This window comes from Equus asinus, chromosome 15 (genome assembly GCF_041296235.1).
Source record: "Equus asinus isolate D_3611 breed Donkey chromosome 15, EquAss-T2T_v2, whole genome shotgun sequence".
Classification (NCBI taxonomy): domain Eukaryota; kingdom Metazoa; phylum Chordata; class Mammalia; order Perissodactyla; family Equidae; genus Equus; species Equus asinus.
In genome coordinates, this window is record NC_091804.1 from 50,739,063 (window position 1) to 50,753,288 (window position 14,226).

The window sequence follows — 14,226 nt, forward strand, 5'->3', positions numbered from 1 at the left end:
AAACTAAGGTAAAAATAGCTCATGACTCCAAACAAGCTGAGAAGCATGCATTAAAATACTCAAAAGGAAGATCCTGCAAATTAAGGTCTTAGCACTGACCCACGAGAGGGGTAATCTTTTTGTAACAAAACTTCTCACTAACAGGAAAATTCCAAATTCAGGCAAAATTACACCTCCACTTTTCCCACATTAAAAAAAGAAAAGCAAAGGTAAATTTAATTTGTTTTAGTTCAAAACCAAATGAAAATCAATTTAAAAGAAGAGAATTGAGACAATTCTCTTAAGTTAAAAAAATTTAAAGATACTACTGTACTTTATTAACCAATAGCAAATCTAAAATTTTTAACATAAAACTTACATAGGTGATAATTATTTTGAAAGTTACATGAGCATCTCCTTAACAAAAGGCACACATATCTTTAAAAGCAGGCACCAAAAATACAAAAATCGTAGTCTTTAAAATACTATAAATCAGAAATTCTGACATAGATGTCATTTTTACACTTCAGATGCCGGGTACAAGACACGTGGGGCCCCAGGAGATGCTGACAGGGCTCTGCCTGCCCCAAGGAAGGTGAGCCGGAGCCCATAGCCTCCATCTGGTCCTACAGCCCTCACAGGAAAATGGGGTGGGGCTTCTTACAGTCAGAGGATGAAACGAGCCAGACCACCACGTAGGACCAACAAGCTCCAATGTTTCAACAGACAAATAGCACAAAACAGAATGGACGAGATTTCAGAGGCACCACCCCAAGTGCCATGAGTGGGCCTTGTCTGGACACCAGTTCAAACAAACCAGCATGAAGACGCGCACGACGCAGCCTCGGATGTTGAAGCACGCTGGGATGGCGGCACGGGGAGGGCCTCACTGAGTGCACAGCTGCACACGCCAGCCACGCACCGTGAAGCACTGGGAGGTAAAACAAAAGGTCTGCACTTTGCTTTCAAATACTCCAGAGCAAAACACCGAGGGGGAGAAACGACCACGAGGAACAGGCACTGGGGTCACTGTGATCGATGCCAGGCATTCCCGCCAGGTCTGTGCACGTCTGAAAACTTCCAAAATAAGTTCTTAAATATAATTAGGTTGTGAAAGAACAACATCACTTTTACAGAATTGGGAGAATATGTGATTGAGCAACGCAGAAGCTGCAAGAGACTCTAACCGGATCCTGCAGACCACGGTTCCGAGCTGCCACAGGGCCCGAGGTCAATAGGGGCAGCATGGCCCCGTCCACTGTGAGACCCACACGGGTCTGCAGAGGGACCCACTTCCGTCCCACCCCATCAGGCGAGGGTCTTACTTGCAGGGTGACCCTGCGAGTGAATCAAGGTGACAGCAGTGACCCCTGCCCTCCCCTCAGTACACGGCCTCCAACCATCCGCGTGCCCTCGGCACCGACAGGAGAGGGACCACACCTTTGTGAATGCGGACACCAAGCCACAGGCCACAGCTTCTTCCACATCCCCACGGCTGCTGCAGGCCCCACAGAACACTCCCATGCTCATTCCTGCTTCAGAATTACAAGTTTCAGACCCTCCACTTAATGATATTATTTGATACATTAAGTTCCACACGTTATTTTAGCTTGAAAGAAAGTTTTCTAAATTTCGAAGACTGTATTTCAACAGCCGCTGTCCTTCGTTTTCCTGTGTATCTTACGGGAAGCAATAAAAACGCTATTCTGAAAAGGGGCCCAGGTCTCGCCAGCTGCCTGGGGGTGAGAAGAGTCCCCAGGTCTGAGCTGGTGGGCAGGTGGCACATGTGCGTCCAGTGCAGCACAGACAGTGCCCAGAGGAGGGCCCCGCAGCCTGCTTCGGAGCCCCCTCCAACTTCCCCTGCCAGACACCCTCGGCTCCCCCTCTGCTCACCCTCTACCCAAAAGTGCCTGACCCCCGTCACACGGCCCCTCCTCTCTCCACAGCAGGGTGGCCGTCTGTCTCTCACGGCCTCTGTCTCTGCTCTGTTGCTTCCCCTGCAGGACACTCAATCCAGCACACAAGGGCCTGGCTGGCTGTTGTGTTGCTGCAGGCTCGGGTCCGAGTGCAGGTTTGCTGGACATGTTCACTGACGTGCTAGGCACTTGTCACCTCTGCTATACGGTCGAGGGGACAGCAGCTGTGAGCAGTGACAGCTGGTGATGGACAGAGAAGCCTCAACAAACTCTGGGATTGAGAAACATATATGGAAACATGTCAGGCAAATAAAAGCCACAGTGGTGTTGTGGGTTGAATTAAGTCCCACAAAAAAGATACGTTCAAGTCCTAACCACCGGTACCTGCAAATGTGACCTTATTTGTTAAAAGGGTCTTTGCAGAAATAACCAAGTTAAGATTACATCATTACGGTAGACCCTAATTCACTATGACTGGCATCTGTATGAGAAGAGGGACATTTGGACACATGGTGAGAGGCCATGAGAACACGAGGGAAGAGACTGGAGCGATGTGTCTTCAGGCCAAGAACACCCAGGATTTCTGGCAGCCACTAGAAACTGGAAGTGACATGAAGGATCCCCCCAGGGAGGATCTCTGGAGATCTCTGGAGAGATCCCTGGAGAGAGTATGGCCCTGCCCACACCTTGATTTAGCACTTCCGGCCACCTGAACCGTGAGACGATAAATCTCGATTGTTTTAAGCTACCAGGTTTGTGGTTCTTTGTTACAGCAGCCCCGGGAAACTCAAGACTTACAATCAGACAATGGAACGGCCCTGTGAGATGGGGCATGAGTGGTTCTTAACCCAGATCTGCACAAGGCCCGCCCCCCCTCCGATTCAGTAGTGTGTAATGGGGCTGGAAGATACATCTGTATGAAGCTCTCCAAGGGGTTCTGAGGTGAGAACCATGGATACAGTCCACCCCTTCGGCCAGGAAAGCCATGTGGCAAAGCCACTCGCACCCAGAACCCAGAACCCAGAACCTGGACAGGGACTACAGCACAGCGGCTCAGCCAGCCACCCCCTCTATGCCTGGGCCAGAATGCCAGAGCTCTCCCAGTGGGCCACTGGGGGCAATGTGGGGTGCATGTCACGCGCCTGAGTGAGCGTGACAAGTGTGGTGCACGGCTGCTCCTGAAGCAGAGAGCAGATGGCAGAGAGCAGTGGACCCCTGAGGGGTGGTCCGCACACCACAGCCACACCCAGGACAGCTTCTGGCCAACTGGCAGGCAAATCTTTATCTATCCTCATAGTTACGTGACCATGTTAGTGTGTGTCAAGAAAAATATAACCGAGACATCAAACTCATGATTTCATGGCTATTCTTGCTCCTTAAGACAAGGCAAAAATAAGTTTAAGTAAAAAGTGAGGTCGTTGAGAACGCTGTCAAGCAAACGTGGTTAGCATACAGGTGAGCTGAAGAGGCTGTGCCCACCCCACCGTGCTGGCTCAGGGGAGCAACACGTCCACTGGTCAAGGAACACACCCGCCTCTGACCGACCGCCAGCCCTCTGTGCTGGCGCAGGTTTGCCGGACACAGTGAAGGCCTGTCTCCTGGTGTGGACACTCCCCGACCTACTTCTCAGCACATGAGTGCTCACGCATGCCCTGGAACAGCACGGCTCTGCCCCACCGCAAGAGCCCTGCTCATGCATGAGCCACAGTCACCGCGGCCACACAGCCCTGCAGGCACTGGAACCCTCTGCCCTCCCTTCCTCCAGGGGTTTTCCACCACGTGTGCAGGGTTTCCACCACGCTGAGGACAGTCATGGCCACGAGGCCTGACAGAAGACGAGGAGCAGGGCAGCCAGAAGACCACTGTTCAACACCCCAGACGGCCGCTCCACCCTCCAGTCAACTTCAGGGAGCGACTCAGGCCGACTTTAACTAAAAGGGGTGTCCAAGGACAGTGTCACCTTTTCACTCCTTGTTCTTGTCTCATTCTGCCAACAATGTAAGAAAGAAAAAGGAGGGGCCAGCCCAGTGGCATAGTGGTTACGTTTGCGTGTTCAGCTTCAGTGGCCCAGGGTTTGCAGGTTCGGATCCCGGGTGTGGACCTACACACCTCTCATCAAGCCATGCTGTGGTGGCGTCCTACATACCAAATAGAGGAAGACAGGCACACATGTTAGCTCAGGGACAATCTTCCTCACCAAAAAGGAGAAAAAAAAAAGGAAAAGTGAAAATGTACCCAATATTAAAAACACTTTGTTCAGTCACGGAGCAGGCTGGGTACGGCTCCAGGTACTGCCCCGTGGACAGCGTGTCCGTGACAACTTCTGAAAAGTTCTTCAAACACTCAGAGGTGGAAGAAAAAATTCTTCGTACAAAATGAAAGTGATGAAAAGATAGAGACACGTGTTTCCAGATCACCTCAGGCAATGGAAAAACAGGAAGCTCCGCTTTTACGGAGTTACCCACGAACGACCAAAAACAAATGCAAAGGCGACAATCTAGAGTTAGACTGTGCTTTCACAATACGATGGCGAACAGAACCACATCAAAGACCAGGACGCTGCGCAGCTCCGGGCCAGCACCTCGCCCCTCAGGAAGCGCCCGCATGGCCTTCAATGTCCCGACTCCCTCAGCTTCCCTTCAGAAATCAAAAATCACAGACGGACACACAGTCAGTAACAGTCACTTCAAGTCACAGGGAAGAGCACCTTCGTGCTGTTACTGAAATGCTCAGAAACAGGAAGATCTGCAGCCGGCCCGCGCGCTCGCCCCCAGAGGGCTGGGCCCTCACTCAGGACTCTGCAGGACGCTACCTCCTCAACTCTCCTTCCCATCTAACAAGTCTGTACAGGAGGCAGCACCTGGAACTTCCTCAGCAGCGATTCTTACTGTGAACACTGTAGAAATGAGAGAAGCAGCGCTGATGGCGGGGCAGCGCCTGAAACAGGGACAAACGGGAGGGGAGGGGGCCTGTCCAACCTTTCTGAGCATGAATGCCAGGAAATACCCCCAAAACCTCTGCTGGTGCACACACATGCTCCCCCAGGCCCTGGTGTCTGAGGGCTCATGGGCCCCACGCACAAGAAGGATGCAGGAGGCGGTTCACACGTTAATCGTCAGGAGTTCTCTGGTCAGCCACCGACACGGGCTGAGTCCCATACGGCCCCGCAACCCCTCTCCTCCCACATCTGGATCCGAAGATGCACCATCAAGTCAATGCTGCCATCAGGACAAACTGGAGTGGCACCAACCACCATGCACGCACAGGGTGCGCGTGGGATCCAGGCCCATCTGACGAGCATGAAAACACGAGGGAGAGAAAGTCAAGCTGGCAAGTCTGCGAACTCCAGACCAGGACCCTGCGTCCTCCCTGTCTGAGGCTGCACCTGCCATCACGCCCCAGAACGAGGGCTTTATTTCCTCAAAAGTCGAGCATCTGACTCTGCACCGCCTGGGCAGGTCCCCCTGGAGCATGGGGCATCGCCAGTCCTGCAGTTGGTCTACAGATTCTGCGCTAAAACTGGAGGACCAGGAACTGAGCTGAACAGCCAGTCCCCCTGCCGTTCTGGGAAACTGCAGCCCTCTGCAGCCAGCTCGTTCTCCATCTCTAAATGAAGCTGAGTAATTCCCACTTGTTTCAAAATTTTCTAAGCTGGCTTTGAACTTCCTAAACAAAAGGATATTGTCACTCAAAACCTTCATTATTTTAAAGGGGATGGGGTGAGAATGCAAAATAAACCTTTTCCAGATTCGAATAGGGACAAGGCTGCCCACGGACCACGCTCTCTAAAGCTCTTTTTGGGCGCGTGCCCGACGGCGGAGGCGCTGTCATTTCACTGCACGCCACCCTGGGCCTCCCCCGCCTTCCGGCTCTTCCTGCCCGGAGTCTGCAAGACAGGGGCCACACCACCACCTAAAACCACACGCTCGTCCTCTTCCTCCCGGGTTCTCCTGGCCACCCACATGATGGCATTTCCAATCATCCCCGTCTACCCTCCGTAATCAGCTCCCTGCCCTCGCCCTCAGCCCCCTGAGTGGGGCTTCTCTCCTCTGCGCAAACAGCCCTGGGTGTTGGGCGAATGTGACGCTCACTTCACACGCCGTTCCTCTGCCAAGAGAGCTGCTCAGTGGATCGTGAGTGTGTTTCTAGAAAGCCTGTCTGTCTGCATCTGCCCCTCCACACCCCAGAAACCAAGGACCAGGTCCTCATGGGTCACTTTAGTGGGGTTGTTTCTGGGAAGCCTTCTGGAGAGCAGCAAATCGCCACGAAAGCAGGAAAATGCTGGGCTGGTGGACTGCCTGCTCCTCTGCCGGACTTGAGGGTCCTCAGTTTGCTCTGTGCCCCAGGCAGGTCCACATCACCTAGTGTCCAGAGTGGGATGGATGGAAGATCCAGGTCAGACCTCCGTCTGCCAGGGGGCCCACAATGACCACGAAGGTGACTGGCCCAAAGCCACCTGGGCCATGCTACCCACAAGCCCACCTTTCACGGACGCAGCTCCTGACATGTGCCACTCTCCAGCCCTCCGTCTGCAGCCAGGCCGAAGACTGCCTTCTTTCTGCCCTACGAGAAGGAGTGTGACACAGGCCTGGGGGCCTGGCCGCTGTGTGTCAGTGAAAGGGCATTTCAGCTCCCCACGAGGGGCCGGCTTTCTGCGGAGTCGCAGGTGCTGATGTTGGGGGGGGGGGGCAGAGAGGGAAACAAAAATGTCTTATGAATAAATGTCTTATGAATAAAAAGCACCCGTATCCCATGCCATCCAAATGCTGTGCCAATGAGGACCCTTTAAAAACAACCGTTTCCACACACACGTGGACCTGCAAGAGCCGCCCGCTGCTGACAGGGAAGCGAGAGGAAGACGCCGCACACCTGGTCCACGTGAACCGGCAGGGACTGGGTGCCACTCGGGGCCAGGACAAGGACTGAGGAGTGGCTGGAGTGTGGGCATGCAGGACATGACTGTGCAGAAGCTGCCTGGCCCCTCCGGTCCAGCACGGAGCAGAGAGGGTCTGCACAGACACCCCTTCCCTCCAGTCCTCTCAGAAATTCAGATGCCCCCTCCCCACCCAGTGGTCTACACTCTGTCCCCCTCCAAGCTCTCAGCCTTTCCCACCAGCATTTGTTTCCCACACCGGGTCACGTCAGCGGTTCCTGTGTGCCCCCTGACCCATCCCAACAGATCACCAGCCCCTCTGTAGGAACTCTGTCCCCTAAGTGGCCTAAAGGCTGGTCCACAGCAGGTCCATGATAATGCCAAACAACTGTCATGAGTGAAAAACCCTGGTACTGTCACTCTGACTCAAAAAACACATCTGTCACAGCACAAAGGCTCTGAGGATGCTGCTGAAGACACATTAACACGGTTCTCAACTTTTTTTTTATTATTTTTATTTTTTCCTAGGAGGATTAGCCCTGAGCTAACATCTGCTGCCAATCCTTCTCTTTTTGCTGAGGAATACTGGACCTGAGCTAACATCTGTGCCCATCTTCCCCTACTTTATATGTGGGACGCCTACCACAGCATGGCTTGCCACGCAGTGCCATATCCACACCCGGGATCTGGGCCAGCGAACCCTGGGCCACGGAAGCCGAACGTGCACATTTAACCACTGCACCACCGGGCCAGCCCTGGTTCTCAACTTTCCATTCCAAGATACCGAAGTTAGTAATTTTTAAGTCCAAATAATGTTTAAAAATACTTAGTAATTTTTTAATCTAAAGACTTAAATGGCACTTTTGATAGATACTGAAGAGAAAACTTTGCATAAGTCACACTAAGGTCAAATTTGACTGATCTGGCTCGTTTTTATCCTTTACTATAACAACTTTTTAGTTTAATAGAAAATGTTATTTCCCTTTTCCACGACTTTTCCATCTACAACAATTCCCACAGGGCGTCTTCTGCCATCACCAGCAAACCAGACCACAGAGCCTGAGTGTGTGCATGTCAGGAGCACAGAGCAGCTAAGCTGGAATGGCAGAACAGAAGGAAAAGCCTTCCGTGATCCCAGGGTCTGACCCCAGCGGTCATGGCTGCACCAGAGCCAGAGCCGAGGGCAGAGGACACAAGAACCAGGACGAGGACAAGACAACGTATTTCAAAGACTTAAATAAGTCTTGTGGCCTCAACAGAGATTTTTAACCATCCATTTATTCTTAGGAGTCAGGCCATTCAGGCAAACTTGTAGCAACAAGAATAATCTTTTTTTTTTTCTGGGAAGGGGACAGATTCACAGGGAATTCTTGACAATCTACTATCACTCGACAGACTTTAAGATAAAATGTGTTAAGTCAGAGAGAAAAAAAGAGCCTACATTTTTATGACAACATGAGTTGGGCAGGAACATGAAGCTCCCAGAACAGGGACCACCGTGGCAGGTGCTGTGACACTGGGAGTGGGGACAAGGAGCAATGGCTTCTAGAACTCTCCTCTCACTTTAACAGAGCAGCCAAGAGGGCACCTGAGCACAAGCAGCATCAGCAGAGGGAGGACTCGGCTCGGCTCACGCTCTCGGGTCTGCGGAACTTCCTAAACACCGCGCACTAAGTGGGGCTCCTCAGCTCTCAGGGGCTGGTCCGAGACCTCTGGCAGAGAACAGAGCATGAACACTGCACAGCTGTCCCAGAAACCCAGACCACAGGGACAGACTGGCCCACTTTCCCTTCTTTAGAAAAACCCCCACATAAGGACAGTGTTGGAAAGTTCACTCTTGCAATTTAATTTGGTTTAACATGTTTGTAAATAATACACCGTCTGACATATCAGGGTATTTCCTCCAAGTCCTTACAGCTGTTCCACACACTCTTGGGGTTTCCCTTGCCCTTTGTGAGCGAGTGGCTGTCACCAGGGCACTGGGTCACCTTGATCCTGGATAACTGAGTGGGACACACAGCATCCAAGAGGGCTGGTGCCTCTGCAGGTGCCGCAGTCCTGAACATCAGAGAGCAGACGTGGACCAAGGTTGGAGGACAGAAACAACTTATTTTCAAACACAAAACAGCTAAACCTGAACAGTGGTCATCTCATCTAATCAAAACAAGATTCTCATCTCCAGGAAGACGTCAGTGAGAGGCTTAATTAAATGTCCCACGGCTGGCCTCCAAGAAAGGCTGCACTGTGGGTTTCTGAAGAGCCTAAAGTGAATCCATTTCCCATTCTCTAAAGAGACCTCTCCCCACAGCCCCACACCTTCTTCCCTTCAGGAAATAACTACCAACATTTTAGGGGACACAATGTTTAAGCTCCTACTTAAACCTTCAGTAACTTCTGCCTAAGTAGGCTATCATTAGCTTAATTCTTTCTGGAATAACAAATCTCCAAAGTTTTCAGTTTGATAATATCTAAAATTATCATAAAATATACCAAACGGAAGGATTCTACTGTGATAATATTGTTTACTTCATTATTCATGTAAAAACCTTTCTATAAATTTCCTGTTGACGAACAAACTATTTTCCACTCTTGCAGAGCGGAACATTGCCTTGCTCTGGCAGCATGTGGACCAGCAACGGAGTGAATCCACAAGACTGCTACCCAAACGGGAAGCCGGCTTCAATAATAAACCCAACATGAGAGATTCTACAATTGATACAATTAAAGGCTCGCGAGTGCTGCCTGCACAGGTGTCTTCGCCCAGCCTTTTGCTAAACACGTTGCCTAATTAGCATTTCTTTAAACAATGCTGATAACAATCTTGCCACTGTAATCCAGGACAAACGCGTCGCTGAGATTGTAGAAGGAAAGCGCGAGGAAATTCACTGAGAATCTCAGTCAAACTTTCGTTTGTTTATATTTCCGTGGTGCCAGAAAATATCTGTTCTTCGCCCCATTTGGTTTGCACCCAGGCTCCTCGGTCCAGCCCTATTGTGCGTAGTCCGTTAAACCTATAAATAAGGAATTTGTTAGCGGAGCTGGGGGAACCCCAACTAGCCAGAGCTCTCCTCCTGGCGCAGAACATCCCCCACTGCCATCAGGATTGAGTTGTCAGACACCGACTCGTGCCACCCTGCGAAACTGACATATCTATTTACAGAGAAACAAAGACGCGGCTCGCGGCGGACCCCACTCCCTCCGCGCGCCCCGTCCGCTCCGCGCGCCCCTTAGCGCTCGGCGCGCCCCGTCCCCTCCGCGCTCCTCCAGCCGCCCAGCCCCGAGGCCCCTGCGCCCCGGTTCAGCCAGTAATTAAAATGGAGACGAGGCCACTGCCCGGCTTCAGGGGGAGACAATGACCCCCAAGGCCCGGCGGGGAGCGGGGACCCGCCCGAGCCCACCTCCCGCAGTTCTGACTCTTGGCAAACTCGGCGCGGGCGGGTCCGGGTGCGACTCGGCGGCGCAGGCGGGGGTCGCGCGGGGCGGCGGGGCCGGAGGGGTGCCAGGATGCCCCCGGGCTGCCTCCTGGGGCCGGGCGTTGACGCAGCAGAAATTACCAGCTGGAAAATTCCCCTTTTGGAGGTGACGGGGGAGGGACCGCGGCGGCGGCGGCGGCAGGAGGCGCGGAGGGCGAGGGGCGCGGGGCAGCCCCACGGCCGCCTCCGCCTCAGCGCGCAGCCCCGCGGGGACCCCGCGCCGCCCCCGCCCGCAGCGCCCCGCCCCGCGCCACCCGAGCTCGGGGACCGGCAACGGCCGGGCCGGGGTCGCTGCCGCCGCCCCCGGAGCCGCAGCCCGGCGCGCCGATCGCCTCCAGGAGGGCGCCCCCGCGGGGCGGGGCGCGGCGGGGCGCGGGGCGCCGGCAGCGGGGGCGCGCCCGGCTCCGAGCGGCCCCGGCTCCGAGCGGCCCCCGCCCAGCCCCGGCCCGGCCCCGCAGCGATGCGCCGGCCCGGCCCGCGGACAATGAGCCGGCGCCGCTTACCTGTGACCCCATGGGGCGCGGGCGAGGGCCGGCGCCGCGGCCGCCGGACCGGAGCCGATGATCGCCGCCGCCGCCTGGCGAGCGCTGCGTCCGGGCGGGTCCGAGCTGCGCGCTCGCCTCGGCCGCTGCGTCCGTCGGTCCGTCCGTCCGTCCGTCGGTCCGTCAGGCCGGCGCGCGCCCCCGCGCCCGCTCCAACCCCGCGGCCCCCGCCGCCCGCGCGCGCGCCCCGCCTGCGGACCCCGACCCCGCCCCCCGGCGCGCGCCCGGCCGCCGCTGATTGGCCCGCGCCGCGCCCCGGCCCCGGCCACCGCCCCGGGCCCCGCCCCCGCCGGCCCACCGGCCGCCCGCCCCCGCCAGCCCCGGCTCCGGCGCGCGGCGGGAGGGGGCCGCGGCGGGGTCGGTTCTCCTCGCCCCCCCCGCGGGCGGCCGGACAGCGGAAGTGCGGGCTGGAGCTCGCTGGGCATTGTGGGAAGCCCCCTCCGCTGGGCTGGCAGGGGGCGGGGGCGGCGCGGCGTGGGGTCTCGGGCGCCCGCTCCCCTTCCCCGGGGGCTGAGCGGCGGCACCCCGCCCGGCTGGGAGATGCGGGCGGGGGCGAGGGCACCCCAGGCGCTGCCCGGACTGCGCACCCCGGCGTTGCCCGCACGCCTGTTCCTCGGGAGCGCGCGGGTCCCCGGGCCACAGGCTGTCCCCGCGCCCCGACGCGCAGTCGCACCGCGCGCGTCTCGCAAACTTCGCGACTTCCCCGCCCGCCCGGGCGGCCCGCTCTGCCGCGAAACGCGCTCCCACGGCCGCGCAGGGGCGCCGGGCCGAGAGGGCCTAGGCACCGCGCGCCCGCGCCGTCGGGGGACCTAGTGCGCCCAGGGAGAGGCGCACCTGGGGGCGCGGGCCACGTGACAGTGCCTGCCGCTGGGGCTTGGGTTTGGCCAACTTAAAAGCACTGGCGGCCACGCGAGTAGGTCCTTTCCGCTGCCTTGTCTGTCCCCTGGGAGTGTGGGTCCCCGCGAAGGGGCGGGAAGCAAGAGGCCTGGGCCCTGCCCCGCAGCCCCCACCCCTCGCCAGCGAGCCCACATCTGCTGCGCCCCATAGGCCCTGCGCGTCCCATCTTGCCCCCGCTGTCCTCGAGCCCTCAGGCGGGCGGAATGGGAAGCGTGGCCCCGCATTCCCGGCTGGCCTGTGAGGGGGTCAAAGGCCAGCTCGCTTCCTCTCTCGGCGCGGCAGTGGGAAGGGAGGTGAGCCTGTGGCTGGCCAGCCGCGCAGGGGAGTCAAGCACGACTGGGCCATCCAATGGGGAGACGCCGCGGGCCATGCGCGCCCTGCTTCCCTGTGCGGAATTCCTTGGGAGGTGGGAGGTGACGGGGCCATTATGGATGCTTTCTCAGGATGTGTAAGGAGGCATTCACTGGGCTGCAGTGGGAGGGAAGGCTGGAGGTGGGGGGGTGGGGGGGGCATTCTCCTTGAGTGAACAAGGGTGAGCACGATCTGGCAGCCAGCGCTCGGACACTCCCTCGCTGCTGGCGGCGCCTGGAAATGGCTGTGCCGACACTCACCCCACTCCCTTCCCGCTGCCTGGTTGGCACTGCCCACAGGCCTTTCTTTCTTCTGGGGACACTCTCCTCACATCCCGCTGGTCTGGAAGGACAGGCCCGAGTTCCCCCTCCCTCCAGAGGTGGGGCCGGGCACTGCTGCCCTGAGAAGCGCAGCGATAGGCCTCCAGGAGGGTCTGGCTGGTCACCCGCCTCCTCCCTTTGAGGGCACAGCCAGTGCTCTCTGCAGGAGTCCCCGCAGCTGCCTGCCCAGAGCACAGTTGTGGCCCATGGAGGAAAGGAGGCCAGAGAGACTGAGGAGGGTCCGTGGGTTGCCCGACCAAATTGAGGAGGATCAGACTCCTGAGGCCTGCCCTCCTCGCTCAGAGAGAGTCCCAGTCTCTCCCAAGATGGCTTGACCCCCCCCCCCCCAGACACTCCCAAAGAGAACAGCATTGCTGGGATGCTGTGTCCATCGTCGGTGCAGGAACGGAGAGCCGCAAAGTCTGCCTCGATCAGAGGCCACAGTGGTGCTCAGTCATTGCTCGGGAGGCCTGCCCAGGAGACCTAAGCCTTCATCTCACCCATAGTAGGGCCCACCTGCCAGCCTGGGGCTTCTGATTTGCGTAGAAAGCCTTGCTGAGTTCTGGAATGAGTCCCTGGGGCCCTGGGACTCTCTCTCCCCATTTCCCTACCCTGCATGATGATGAATCGAGGTTACATACACCCCTCCCCCCAGCAGTCCTGCCAGTGATTGGGGACAGATTCCCACCTTTTTTGCACCAAGAACCAGCAGAAGGCCAAGCAGTCTGAAGATGAAGCTGATACACCAAAAAGGCAGAACAAAGAACAGTTCCAGAGAGCCCTGATCAAGCCATGCCTAAAGCCCACCCTACCTCCAGACAGTTACTGTTCCGTGAGCTAATAACTTCCTTTACCGTTAAAAAAGAAAACCAACAGCAGCAACTGTGGCCTCAGCAAAGCCGAGAAGAGGAGGAGGATCATGGAGCTGGAATCCCTGAAGGAACCTCAGTGCAGCTGCTCTGATGGGGAGATGCTGGCAACGTGGCCCCAGGAACCCCACGTTCATCAGTGCTCAGCATTGGCTAAGCCTCTACTAGGATTGGGCTTGCATCAGACAGATGCTTCCAGGCTGGGTCACAAATCCTCCCCTCTTGCTGGGGTTCCATAGATCCCAGTGCCCGCAACGTGCACAGCTCCTCATCCCTGAGGCCAGCAGAGACCCCAGGAGGGATCTGCTGCCTGACGACCAGCTGACCCCTCACCATGTGTAGACCGGCAGCCTGGTGAGGGCAGCTCCAGCTGGAGGCGGCTCTGGGAACAGGTGAGAACCGAGAGCGAGAGTTGGCCTCAGCGGCACACTTTGTCCAGGGCACCCAGTATCCAGGGCCAGCACAGCCAGCATATGGGTGTCTGGGAGTGTCCAGGAGATGGGCCCTGAGAGTGCCCTGATGAACTAGACATGGTCCCTGCTCTCGCTGAGCTAGTGGACAAGACAGACCAACAAATGGTTGGTCTGGACTCTGCACCGGTCACCGTGTGTGGTGGTCATTCTGGAAATTCCCCCTCACCATGTGTGTGAGTGTGTCTGGAGCCTGCCCAAGGGACACCTCGAGCCCTGTAAGGGTCTGGGGGCCTGGAGAGAATGAGCAGCAGCAGGCCTGGGCTGGGGCCCACAGATGCACCAGCTGATGGCAGCCCCCCAGAGGTGCTGCCTCCACCCCCACCACAGACCCCGGGCCTTTGAAGGGCAGGCTCAAGTCGGTGAGCCGCGTGACTGGCGGGGCCCCGGGAAGGTCCTGGCACAACCACCTGCGCTCACAGCCCTCTGCCTACCCTCTACCCCCACTTTGTGGCTTCAGGGGGACAGAGGAGCTGAGAGGGGACCCAGCCCCATGCCAGATGCTCTGATGCCACCAAGAGAGCAGGGACCTGCCT

The 14,226-nt window shown here is 57.0% G+C and overlaps 1 protein-coding gene across 8 annotated transcripts in view; it reads right to left on the minus strand.

The window, feature by feature from the left end:
- Positions 1 to 10,967, minus strand: part of ZBTB46 (zinc finger and BTB domain containing 46) — a 69,756-nt gene extending 58,789 nt beyond the window's left edge. For 4 of the 8 annotated variants that reach the window (XR_006514401.2, XM_070486312.1, XM_044748816.2 and 1 more), the window contains exon 1: positions 10,745 to 10,967. The gene's annotated coding sequence lies outside the window, so the exon portion shown is untranslated. Of the gene's footprint in view, positions 1 to 10,166; positions 10,520 to 10,744 lie in introns of those variants that run through there. The other 4 variants (XM_044748814.2, XM_044748811.2, XM_070486313.1 and 1 more) reach the window with 2 other exon arrangements.
- Positions 10,968 to 14,226: the final 3,259 nt, after the last annotated feature.